The sequence below is a fragment of the Macaca thibetana genome, chromosome 4 (genome assembly GCF_024542745.1).
Source record: "Macaca thibetana thibetana isolate TM-01 chromosome 4, ASM2454274v1, whole genome shotgun sequence".
In the NCBI taxonomy this organism is placed as follows: Eukaryota; Metazoa; Chordata; class Mammalia; order Primates; family Cercopithecidae; genus Macaca; species Macaca thibetana.
The window spans coordinates 148,814,376-148,827,837 of record NC_065581.1 but is presented as its reverse complement, the minus strand read 5'-3'; positions in this window follow the sequence as shown (position 1 = coordinate 148,827,837).

Sequence of the window (13,462 nt, the reverse complement as noted above, 5' to 3'; positions counted from 1 at the left end):
CACAGAGACATCTAAGAGAGAGGAGCATTCCAGATAGAACAGCAATTCGAAGGCCCTGAGCTCAGTATGTGTTTGGTGTGTTCAGGACTAGGAGACCAGTGTGGCTAGAGCAGAGTGGGTGAGGGGAGGGTGATAGGAATAGGATCAGATCATACATACCCTCACAGACTGCAACAAAGACTTGGATTATGAGTTGGGGATGTGGCTGACTGCAGGAGCAATAAGTAGTGGGAAGTGGGTCCAGGAGGCCGTTTTAGCCATGTTAAGTTTAAGATATTTTCTAAAAATCCAAGTGGAGATGTACAAGCCTGGAATCCAGGGGCAGACTTTGGCTGAAGATACAATTGTTGATGCCTTCTTAAAGGTTAAACAGAAATTTACTAGCTGTGAGAGGAAAAGTGCATTCTGGGTAAATAGAATAGAATAAAGAAACAAATACGGAAAAGCAAACCTGGCTCAGGAATTCTCCAGACTGGTGATGTTGGCCCACAGGGTGTGTGATGGCGAATGGGTGAAGATGAAACTGAAGAGGCAAGCAGGGAGGCTATTGTGCAGGACTTTGTAGGACATGCTAAGGAATCTGGACTTTATTCTGCCATGACGGCTGCTCAACCATTTTTATGCCTCAGCGTAACTGAGGGCTACAACATAACACCCATCACTCAGCAAGCATGGCAGCAATTTTCATGGGATGGGAAATGTGTATGGGAGCAAAAGGGACATGGGTGAGGGGTGGTGATGATGCCACACATACCTGTGTGTGTGAAGCTTTGAAAAATCCCTGAGATGGTTCTGATATGCCCCCATATTCCATATGTTTACTCCCTGGGGTGAGGTGGGGCGGGGAAGGGGTACCCTCTACTTAGAAATTGCTGCAAGCAATGGCAAGCCATTAAAGAATTTTCTTTTTAAATAATCAGATTTGCATTTTAGAAAGGCAATTTTAGCTTCAGTGTAGAGGGTGAGCCCAATGGGGAAGAGGTTAGGAGGCCATTTTCATAGTCTGGGTAGAAGACAATTAGCTCCTTGAATAAGTCTGGAGAGGGAATGTTTAACTCCTAGCCCACAGGCAAAATGTGTGGCCAAAGGAATGCATATTTTGTGAAAGTATTGCTCAGAAAGATAATGAGTCAAGGATCCCTAATGGTATAGGTGTCTGAGTCTTATTTCTTATAAAAAGAGCATGTTTGCCTGCCATGGCTCTGCTCCAGTCATCCTGGCTATCCCTTAATAAGCCCAGGAAATTGTTCAAATATTTCTGCCATTTGTATTTTCAGCTTGCCTTGTTTAGGGACTTCACCTGGAATGGTATAGCTGGAGTACAGGGTGTATATGTAGTGGCGGGTGATAGAAAATGAGACTGGAGAAGTAGACCAGGCTCCAGGGCAGGAGGGTCTCTTTTCCTCGCTCCATTTAATTTAAAAAAGAAATAGTTCCAATTATATAAGCATTGTGGTTAATGCAGACAGTTGGAGTACTTTCTAAATCAGAAAAGTAAAAGTGCTGCTCCTTCAACATATCTCTAGAAATTTGTTATGGGGAAGTCTTTATCAAAGAATGTTCACATGATTTCAGTAAAATTTCTGAAGAAAGGGGCTTCTAAAAACAGTCAGCCAGCCCAGCACATTCCAAATTAAATAATGAGATGTGTTTTTAGTATTTATTTAGGAATTCTTTTCTGAACAAAAAACGTTTTCAATGGTCTAGGCACTCCTTTCTTCTTCCAAAGAAATGGTAGTAACAGGACACTAGAAGCACTAGAAGTACCTTTCTGTGTAAAGCGAAATCTTGTCGGTTTTCCTCACTTTGTACTTTTCAGTGTCTATTGTTTACCACTCTTCTCCAGGATCAGAGACCTCCAGTGAAATAAAAGGAATTTCTATTTATTGTCTCCTTAATAATCTTGATTTCTAAACTCCTTTACTCCTCTCTTGAAGGAATTTGTTTTACTGACAAAGGAATGAATCCAGGCCATTTAATGGAGTTCTGAGGAGAATTCTTAGAGCACTCTATATATTGAAACCTCCATATTTTTTGATACAAAAAGGACTAAGGAAGTCGTGATTCTTTTGAAAGATTAATTCACAGAATATTTTTTTATCACAATTGAAATATCAATTGCAGTAACAACTGAAAACTGATTGCTATTACTGAACACTGCCCTTAGGTGGCTCACTCTTAGAAGACACAAAGTCACTGGACTACAGTCCTTTAGGGCGGGGATTGTGTCTCTTGCTCGTTGTATATACATGGTTCTTACACAATGCCTGACATTCAAAAAATGCATTCAAAAAAATTTGGTAATCAAAAAATGCTTGATGAATTGACTGACTGCCTGAATGAATAAATAAATTGGTGGATTAATGACTGAATGGAGTACAGAAGACTCTGGTCCCAGAAGACCTTAACATTGAGTTTACTGCAGACTGAATGTTTGCCTCCTCTCAAAATTAATATGTTGAAACCTAATCGTTAATGTGATGGTATTAGGATGTGGGGTCTTTGGAAGGTGATTAGGTTATGAAGGTAGAGCCCTCGGGAATGGGAGTAGTACCCTTATAAAAGATACCCCAGAGAGGTCCCTTGTCCCTTCCAACATGTGAGGCTACAGTGAAAAGATGGCCATCTGTGAACCAGGAAGTGAGTCCTCACCAGGTACCACATCTGCTGTGCTTTGATCTTAGATTTCCCTGTCCCCAGAACTGTGGTAAATAAATTTCTGTTTGTAAGCCACCTAGTCTATGGTGTTTTTGTTATAGCAGCCTGAATGAGATAAGAAAGAACATAGTTCTTATAATGAGCTAACATCACTAACCTCTCAGCTGTGAACTGTGGCCCTGAGAGATGCTCCAACTAGATCCTGGAGCTGTTTCAACACTGTCACCTCTGAGCTATGGGGAGGCCCTAAAATTCAATCTCCAGGACAGGGTACATGTGAAAGACAGATGTTAACAAGGTAAGCAAGCAGCTGCTTATATGACTGCTAAACACAGGGTGGTCCCAAGTGGGATAGAGAGCCCAGTTTCCAAAGCACAACTTAAAATAACACACCACTTGTGTGGGATGTTGTAAACCACCAGTAATCAACAGACTGTTGCTAAACTTCAGCCATTGCCCATAAGAATGCCTTCTGAGTTCATGACACTGTGCAATCCAGAAAGCATGGCCATGCCAGCAAAGCAGACTTCCTAGAGAACATGGGACAATGTGGTGTGGGTGTAAAGGGTGTGGGCAAGCAGTGTGGTTGGGAGGGTTGGTTATTCAGCTGGCTTTTCTGCCACACCTGCACACGTGGAGAGTCAACCATGGCACCTCAGAGTACACTGGATCTCCTGAAAAAGACCCTGGCAGGGAGAATATCTTATATAACTTACTGCATGTTTTCTCTACTTCTAAATAGGGTTTCTGTGTTGCCTAGTGCATGTTTTAAGAGTCTTATGGATGATGAGAGGACCTTTGTGAATTCACTACTGAAGAGAGGTCATTTTTAATTAAAAAAAAATTTGGATGTCAGAGGAAGAAGTAGGGAATGAAAGAATATTTTATAATTCTGTAAAAGAAGTTTTGTTTCTTAAATGGTATGTAATGAGCCCACATGAAGGCTTATTTTGTAAAATGTGCTAAAATTCATAAAAACATTGCCTAGTCCAAGTTTACACCATTATTATGCTAAAGCTTACTGGAGAGCAATGATAATAGCAGTCTTACTGAAGCCTAGCAAAGTTTGAAGAAATTTGTACACATCTGCATACTGTAAGGAAGATAATAGCTACAGCCGCATCTTATAAGTTAGGAAGCTAGGTTCAGATAGGCTAAGAACTGTAAGAGACATACAGCCAACAGTAATTACGGATTAGAGCATAAAGCTCAAAATAAAACAATGTTCTAAACTTGAATTTTAATTATTTAAAGTACTCAAAATGCTACATTATAATCATTAGAAATATTGAGTTATAAGCATAGCTACATCAAAACTATTAAACTTTCACCATAATTGTTTACCTTTAATCTCATGAAACCTAAATGAACAAGCAAAAAAATTGTCAAAGTAGATCATCTTTGTTAAAGATAGACTGCTGGACCAGGAGAGGTACCTCTCGCCTGTAATCCCATACTTTGTGCGGCTGAGGTGGCAGATAGCTCAAGCCGAGGAGTTCGAGACCAGCCTGGGCAACACGATGAAACCCTGTCTCTTCCAAAAACACAAAAATTAGCTGGGTGTGATGGTGCACGCCTGAGGTAGGAAGATTGCTCGAGCCCCAGGAGGCAGAGGTTGCAGTCAGCCAAGATCAGGCCTCTGCACTCCAGCCTGAGCAACAGAGTCAGATCTTGTATCAAAAAAACAAAAAATAGACTACTGAGCATCCTCACATTTTAGAAAATACTACAACTATTTGTCATAGTTTAGGATCCTGCGGCACAGCCTACAGACATCATAAGATAATCAGTTGCAAAACCAGACTTCCGCTTTTTGTGTCTACTCTCATCTTGCACCCAAACTGTGAGTCACTTCGATTGAGCTTCATAAACATAAAAACAAATCATTTACTAATAAATGTATCTACAGTCTCCATCTCTTAATTTGGTATTGTTTCCTGGACTTTTAAGACTTTTTGTCATAAATGTTTGTGGTTTTTCAGGTGGTTGAAGTGAATGGAGTCATTGTAAAACGCTTTCAATCAGCTGATGAATGCTTTATATAACATAAACCTACTTTATCATCCTCTCCTAAAGAAGAGAAGATTTAGCTAGAATAATTATTAACAGAAGATGTGGAGATATAGAAGAAACTAGAAAATATTTCACAATCAACACATCTTTCAGGCAGCCAATCATTTGTCACTCATATTGCTTTTTCAAACCCAGCATTACATGGAAGGAATAAATGGAACTCCAGTTTGGTTTTGCTTCTTCTTTTTTTTTTTTTTTTTTTTTCTGTTAAGGCAGATTTTAATTTTTTGTTGTTTACTTTTCATTGAATTTTGTCAGTTCTTGGTCAAATATATGTATGTGTGTGTTTTTTAAAGAGGTCATGCCTGTTTCTTTAATGAACTAGAAGTATATATTATAGAATGTTAGAATTGAAAGGGACCCCGAAGATTATCTAGTTCACCCTTCCCATTTGACAGTTGAGGAAACACCTTGTTTGGCATTTATTTACTTTAGGGAAAGTTGGGGCACTGCCAAAATTAACACTGCCTGCTTTGACTTTTCACTGCTTGACAGACAAACACTAGGTTGGGGGATATAGACAAACAGGGACTAAAACAAGCAACATTATGCCATCGGCCATCAATCTGGTTGTTGTGTTATTCTTCCCCAAAATAATTTCAAGTCAACTATAGACATAGACACTTGAATTGTATTAATTAATTTATTAAATAAAAATGGCTGATATTTTGCTTATTAAAAATCTGATTCTTTCTTTGGCACCTGGTTGGATAAGCAAGTCAAATGTTAACAACCTGAGTACAATAGTCTATTACAAAACAGTGAATCAGCGCCCTCTAGCACATTTCTGAGTCACTACTTTTTAAAAAAACCTTTACAACAATGTAACTGAAACTAAAACATTCTAAACACTGTGCTGGGCTTTTCATACTATCTCATTTTTAATTCTCATAAAGTTGTACAACATAACTTGAGACAGCTCTGTAAGTAGATAAAGATAATATGCAGTGTAGTGAGGGCTGCTTCGTGTGTGGGAAGAGAGCTGTGGGCAGAGAGCAGCTGACTCTACCCAGGGAAGCAATGATGAATGAGAAAAGGCCCTGAATCCCTGGGAGCTCCCAGCATAGTAGGAGAGACAGATCCCTGGAAAGGAACGTTGCAATAGGCATGTCAAGAACTATTGCACAGTTATTTCTTTTTAAATGGTATGAGAGAAAAAGAAAAAAAAGAAAGAAAGAAATGCTAATTCTGGGGGTTTTGAAGATAACTTCAATGAAGAAGTTACGTCAGACTGAGTATTGAAAGAACAGAGTAGTTTGCCAGGTGAAAAACAGAAATGCCATTCAAGAAAGTCAGAAAAAGAAGTGAGAAGGCATGGTATTGAGGAAGACTGTGATGTGTATGCACAGGAAATGTAAGGGGGTCAGTGGTGCTGGAAACCGGGGTGCATGGGATGAAGTGGGATGGAGATGTGTGGAACAAGTCTGGGACAAGCTTCTTTGCCAATGTAGGGATACGGAAGTTGTCCTCTGGACAACTGAAGTATTGGAGGTTTTCAACTGGAAAATAATGTCATTGGATTGCTTTCTTTCTCCTGCCATAAAAATTAAGAAGTATAATCCTTAGTGAGGAAAAAATACTAAAACATTAAAACAGATATAGTGTATAAAGCATAATTATAAACACCTCTGTAACATATAACATTGTGAAAACCCTTCATCTCCTCCCCGGTCATACATCATGAAAGCCCCAAAAATGATAACCACTGTCCTGATTCTTAATCACTTATTTTTTGTTCCTTAGTTTTTTCACTCATGTATACATACTCAGAAAAGATAGTCTATTTAGACTATTTCGGAACTTTTTATAAATGAAATCATACCGAACATCTTCTTTGTGTTTCAGTTTTATTCCTCAATGTTTTGTTTTAAAGATGCACCTTCGTTGATTGTTCCTGTAGCAATATTTATTTACATTGCTATGTGGTATTTTCTTGTTTGACTATTTCACAGTTTATCTTGTCTGCTGTTGTATAATTTTTCTTTGGTTTTTAAAATTAGTTCTTATGTTTATTTGATCAGTTTTTATGTTTACTAACAGTTCTTTTATACCAGCTTTTTAAAAATAGCAATTATGAACAATACGAGCTTTTGTACTCTGCATCCCGTTCACATGGTGCATAACAGTCTCTAGGGTATACTCAAATTCACTTTTAAAAATATTTTATTTTTCTATGAGCACTTTTAGGTTTATAGCAAAATTCAGAGAAGGGTATAGCGATTTCCCACATACCTCCTGCTCCCACACATGCATATCCTCCCCCATTATCAACACACTCCACCAGAGTGATATGTTTGTTGCAACTGATAAACCTACATTGACACGTGATAATCACCCAAAGTCCACAGTTTATATTAGGGTTCAGTCTTATATACATTCTACATGTTTGGACAGATGTGTAATGACCTTTGTCCACCATTAGAGTATCCAGATTAGTTTCATTGCCCTGAAAATCTTCTATGTTCTGCCAGCTGATTCCTCTTGCCCCACAACTCCTGGCAACCACTGATTATTTCACTGTCTTTAGAGTTTTGCCTTTTCCAGAATAGTTGTAATTATACAGTATGTAGCCTTTTCAGATTGGCTTCTTTCACTTAGTAATATGCATTTGTTTCTTTCATGTCTTTTTATGGCTTGATAGCTCATTTCTCTTTAGCATTGAATAATATTCCATTGTCTGGATATGTGATAGTTTATTTATCATTTATCCATTCACTTACTGATGGACATCTTGGTTGTTTCTAACTTTTGGCAATTACGAGTAAAGCTGCTATAAACATCCATTTGCAAGTTTTTGGGTTGGCATAAGTTTTCAATTCCTTTGGATAGATACCAAGGAGCATGATGGCTGGATCGTATCCTAAGAGTATTTTAGTGTTGTAAGAAACTACCAAACTGCCTTCCAAAGTGGCTGCACCATTTTGCATCCCCACCAATAACAAACGACAAATTCATTTTTCAGGAAGTTAATTCTGACAGGACTGAGTTGCATATACTGCAGTGAGGTGATGTAATGAGAATGTGGACCACATTCAGTGAGGTTGGAGAGGAGAGGTCCACACTGAGGGGTGGACCTGAAGCACACTTAAGCTGCACAAGAAATGGAGTGGCATCACCAGTGACCCTGAGTTTCCTAGCTTGAAAGATTGGTATCCTTATCTGACATCAAAACTCAGGAAAAATAAGTTGTAACATAAGCTAAGTTCTATTTTAGTTGAAGAGATTGCTAGACAAATAAGTGAAGATATCTTCTAGGCAGTTAGAAATGCCCATGTAGAACTTAGGAAAGGGAGATGAATATTTGGAAATGTTAACATAGAGGTTGGCTGTTGAAGCCGTAGGAAAAGAGAATAATGATCATTACCAACACTTTTGAGTGTTTACTATGTGCCAGGCACTATTAGAAGAATGTTGTATGCTTCAACTCTTAATTTTCACAACAACCCAATGAAGCAGGTAATATTATTTTCATTTTACAGATAACTGAGGCACAGAGAGATCTATTAGCTTGCTCAAGGTCACATGTCTAATCGGTGGTGGTGCCAAGAGGAGATTATTTCAGAGTGTGTATGTGGAAAGTACTGAATTTTAGTGAGTACCAATATTAATGGTTGGGAGAAGGAGGGAGAGCCTATGAAGGAGACTTGGATGAATAGTCATGGAGTCTGGAGGAGAGCCAGAGAGTGTTATTAGCAGTCAAACTTAAATTACCTTAATAAGGTAAGTACTGCAGGTGCCTGGCACTACCAGAGGAGGTCAGGTATCATGCCAAAGTACAGTCACAGATAGTCAAGCTCTGAATCTACCTGTGAATGAAACTTATTCAAGATTGGTTCATTGCTTCCAAGAAAGGAGGTGAACTTTTTTTTTTTTTTTTAACTTTTTAAAGAAATCTAAAAGTAAAATACAGAAAAATATTTCTTGCCCTTGGGTTGCTCTCTCAGCTAAAGTTAAAAGAAAAATCCCTCCCATAAATAATTCAGTTATGTGTGGGTATGGAAAGATGGTGGACAATGGGGAGTCGAATTAGTGGGGAAGAGAACTGTACTGAGTAAACAAGACAAAAGCAGTTGAGCTGAATAGGAAGGAGAACAGGAAGAAGTCTGGGACAGTCCCTGCTCTGCCCAGGCCTGCACCTCCACCATCCCACAATGTGGCTTGGTAACTCTGATTACAAAGTGGGTGGGAGTAGGTGTCCAGGTGGCCCTTCAGCTGCACTTGGAACTTAACCCATGACCCTGTTTCTTCCTGGTGTTGCCTTGTTCCTCCATGGATAGGCTACCTACTGTTTTTCACAGGGTTGGCAATTCAAGATTCCTAATGTTATTGTGAGCTATGTGATGTGCTCAGACCGGCGTGGCCTGTGCAGAAGGGCTCACATTCTGAGCTGAATAAAATAGGCATGGTGCTGGCTCTGCAGTAAGAGAAGAGAAAATCTAAGCCCGCTTCTCATTCATTTATTCATTGTTTCACTCACTATTCCCACAAATATGTACTGAACATCTACAATGTCCTGGGCACTATGCCAAGACCTGTGTAACTAAAAGAGGATTAAGTCAGGTGTTACCCATGCCCTCTTGGAATGTATAATCTAGTGGAGGAGATGAACAAAAATTAACAAGCAACAAATGAAAGATCAAACTGCTACATGTAATAAGGAAAAAATGCAGCTAAAAAAAGTGAAGGGGTGGATGGGGAACTATTTAGAAAGACTGGTCATAGATGTGGTGGAGACTTCCTGTACTTGTCCATGTCAGGTTCTCTGCCTTTAAGGCATGGGAAAGAACCATACTTCCTCTTTCCATTGCAGTTAGGTGAAACCTTGTGGATAGTTCTGAACAGATATTGGTATTTGAAGCAGGGTGCTTTCTTAATTAAAAAACCCTAAAATATGTGGCATGGCCTTGGCAGTTCAGTGGTGGACAGCATATAAATTGATAATGGAGGCTAGATAGATGACAATTCTTGTTATGTGGTGGTTGGCAAAGCCAACTTCTGTATCAACTTGGAGGAAGATTATGTAGCTAAAGGAAATACGACTCTAGGAGAAAGGATTGGAAAATAATGTGTCTACTATGTGTTGGCAACTACTAGCTATTTTTTTGGCAAGGCTTTATAACCTCAAAAAAAAAGAAAAAGAATTGGTTGATTGGTTAATAAATATGAGAAAGAATGGAGATATTTCAGAAAATTGGGGCCTTGCAAAATTGGAAATCCGAACAGGCTTTAAACTCCAAATACCAAGTCAGAAATTGAGAAAGCCTTGAAAGATGAAGCCCATTAAAATAACCTGTGGAAAGGTAAAATTAAAAGTATGGTGTCTCCACCTATCGATAATGCCTTTCAATAGATTAAGGAATTTCAGGGCAGATAAAATTAAGGTATTCAATTGGATAAATACACAGGGCAATGATCAAATTAAAGTTGTGGCTTTTCCACAGGAAATCATAGACTCATGTATATTCAGGGTATCAGTAATGGCAAGAGAGAGATAAAGATAGAGAGACATGGAGATCTAGATAGAGAGGGAGGAAGAGACAGAGGAAGGTGGGGTGGATGGGAGGACCAGGGAAAGAGGGACAGAGTGAGACAGAGAGAGAGAGAGAGACACGGAGGATGGGGCAAGAAAGCAAAATGACAGAGTATATCTGAGAACCATGTCTTGGAAAGAATGGTGGATATTGGCAAATACGGTTTACTGGAATCAAAGAAATAAGAAGCTTACTAAATTACCACTTGGCAAAAGCCATAAAAGTCCCTACCTTGAGTATACAGAAATGTTCCTTGATTTTCAGGACTCCACCCTCTGGAGGGTTTTCTGTTATCTTCCTTTGTCATGTACTAATGGGCATATATTTGTCTTGGGAACTGTGTAATTCTCTTAGTGCGTGTCCTACTTATGTAATGTCAGAAGACCATAGGTCTACTTGGGCTTGTGATTTCTTTGACTGTAAATTTCTCCCAAATTTTAGTAAGCTCCTTATCTTTTTGATTGCTGCAAGCTGTATTTGTCAATAGCCACAGTTCCAAGCTATATTTGTCAATAGCCACAGTACTTTCCAAGACATGATTCCATTCTTCTGCTTTCTTGCAAAGTAAATTTCCTTTCGTATACAAATGAATTGCTTGAAATGTTCTTGCTTATCTTTTCCAATTAGTATGTCTTCCATGTCTTTTCATCCATACCAGCACATACAGATCTACCTCAATGGTATGGATCTACTTTGTACTCTGTGCATAAATACTACATAATTTATTTAAATAGTACCCTACAACTTGACGATTTAGCAAGTTTCAAGTGATGCATTCTTTTTGGGAAGCTCTTCCATGAGAGTTTATGCTCTCCATAGAGTTCATTTAAGTTTCTGAGATTTTATAATAGTGTCATCTATAATTTGAAGAACTAAAAATTTTGTTTTATTAAATTATTTCAATTTTCTTCATTCTTATTATTTAATCTTGTTTGTTATTTATGATTGTTGTCTTTGGAAATTCATATCTCTGATCACATATCATAAATTAGTAAAGGAAATTTGAGTTCAAGAGAGCTGGGCTTGTGATGATAAATGCTGTATCACACATTATCACACATTGTGCTCTGCAGCTGTCATAATAATGCAGACTAATGGCATGACTCTGCTTGAAATATGACTGCTAGATTGTAATACAGCATTAATCTTGGCCCCAAGACCCTCCAAAGAGAGTCAAATCAAGTTAAGATTCAAATATCTTAGGTATCATGGGCAAGATGCAATGCTAGATGCCAAAATTAACAAGTTAATTTACAAAATCTGACACTCCTAATCCCAAAAGGAATATATTTCTGAATGTTAAAATTTGTGGATATATTCTGGATATATATTGTGGGTGTATAAATTTGTGGATATATATTGTGGCTATCTCTATGTCTCTGTGTCTCTCTCTCTCACCTTTGAAATAACAATTTGATTTGATGGGTGCTATGGTCTGAATGTTGGTGTCCCCCCAAAAGTCTTATGTTGGAACTTAATATCCAATATGATAGTATTAAGAGGTGAGGCCTGCTGAGAAGTGATTAAATCATGAGGGCTTCACTCTCATGAATGGGATTAGTGCCCTTACAAAAGAGGTTGAAGGGAGGTGCCTTGTCTCTTCCACCATGTGAAGACACAGGAAAGTTGCCATTTATGAGGAATAGGCTTTTACCAGACACCAAATCCGCTAGCATCTTGATCATGGACTTCTCAGCCTTCGGTACTGTGAGAAATAATTCTTTGTTTATAAATTACCCAGTCTAAAGTATTTTGTTATAGCAGACTGAAAGACTAAGACAATGAGCAAACATTATTTCGCCAAAATTGCTAATAGACATAGGTCGTAAAAAGCACAGAGGGAAAACTAACTAGGACCTTTAATAGCCTCTGAGTATCAGATGATGTTGATGATGGCAGTGACAACAACAATAGTAGCAATGATGATGTCAGCAGAGACTTGGCCAGATCTAGGTTCTCTAAGTTGTTAAATCAAGTTTAGCCTAAAGCTGCCTCCTTACGTATTTCATGTTCAGCCTAAAGGTTTCTCTGCAATGTAAGCAGACTGTAACCTACTGTTGTGCCAGTCAGCAAGTTTTGGCCAATCAAAGGGGGTCAACTGTTCAAACTGTATTCAAACAAGGTAAACGCTAAGCTGTAACCAACCAGGCTGTTTCCATACCTCACTTCCGTTTTTCATACGTCACTTTCCTTTTTCTGTCTGTAAGTTTTCCACGGGATTCTCTCTGAGCCTACTCTGGCTCAAGAGGCTGCCAGATTCATGAATCATTCTTTGCTCAATTAAACTCTGTTAAATTTAATGTGGCTATGGTTTTTCTTTTAACAGAGTTAAAATAACCATCTGCTGCAAGAAAAAAAATTAGTGTGTTAATCACTAAATACTAAAACTTTTGTGATAGGCGTAGGAAATTCATGCTAAGAGAGGAATAAAAATCTTTAAAGAGATTTTTTTGGAAATGTCATGGGATTGCCATTTAACAAATGACGGCTCTGTGCCAAGGAAAGAGTCTGATCTTTCCCTCCTTCTGCTTTACACTTCCGTTGGAAAAACTTTTATAAACATTTGAAATACGTCAAGATAATAGCATGTTCCAGATTTTCAAATATGTTATCTAATATGAGCAATACATCCACAAATTTTAACATTCAGAAAGATATTCCCTTTAAGAGTAGGAGTGTCAGATTTTGTAAACTAACTTGTTAATTTGGCATCTGGCATTTCTTCTTGCACATGTTACCTATGATATTTGAATCCTAATTTGATTTTACTCCTTTTGGAAGGTCTTGGGGCCAAGACTAATGTTGTATTAGAATCTAGCAGTCATATTCCAAGCAGGGTCATGCCGTTAGTCTGCATTCTTATGAAAGCTGCAGAGAACAATGTTTGAGAACTAGCACACATGAAGACAAATGCAAGACACTTTCAGATTCACAGTGGGTATGTGCATTTCCTTTCAAGAAGTTTCTTTTCCAAGAAATGCTCTGTGGTTTCTGAAACCCATTGCTGACATTGAAAATGATAGTGCTGAAAAACAAAGTACTATACAGTTAAAGGAAACCAAAGAGAACCCATAACCATTGGCTTTACACTGTGCTTAATGTGAGACTCAACTACTCATTTATTTATTTATTTATTTATTTCCACCTCTGAACTTTTTATTGGCCTCCTGCTCCCCAAAGGGTCCCCTACTTCTGCTGGC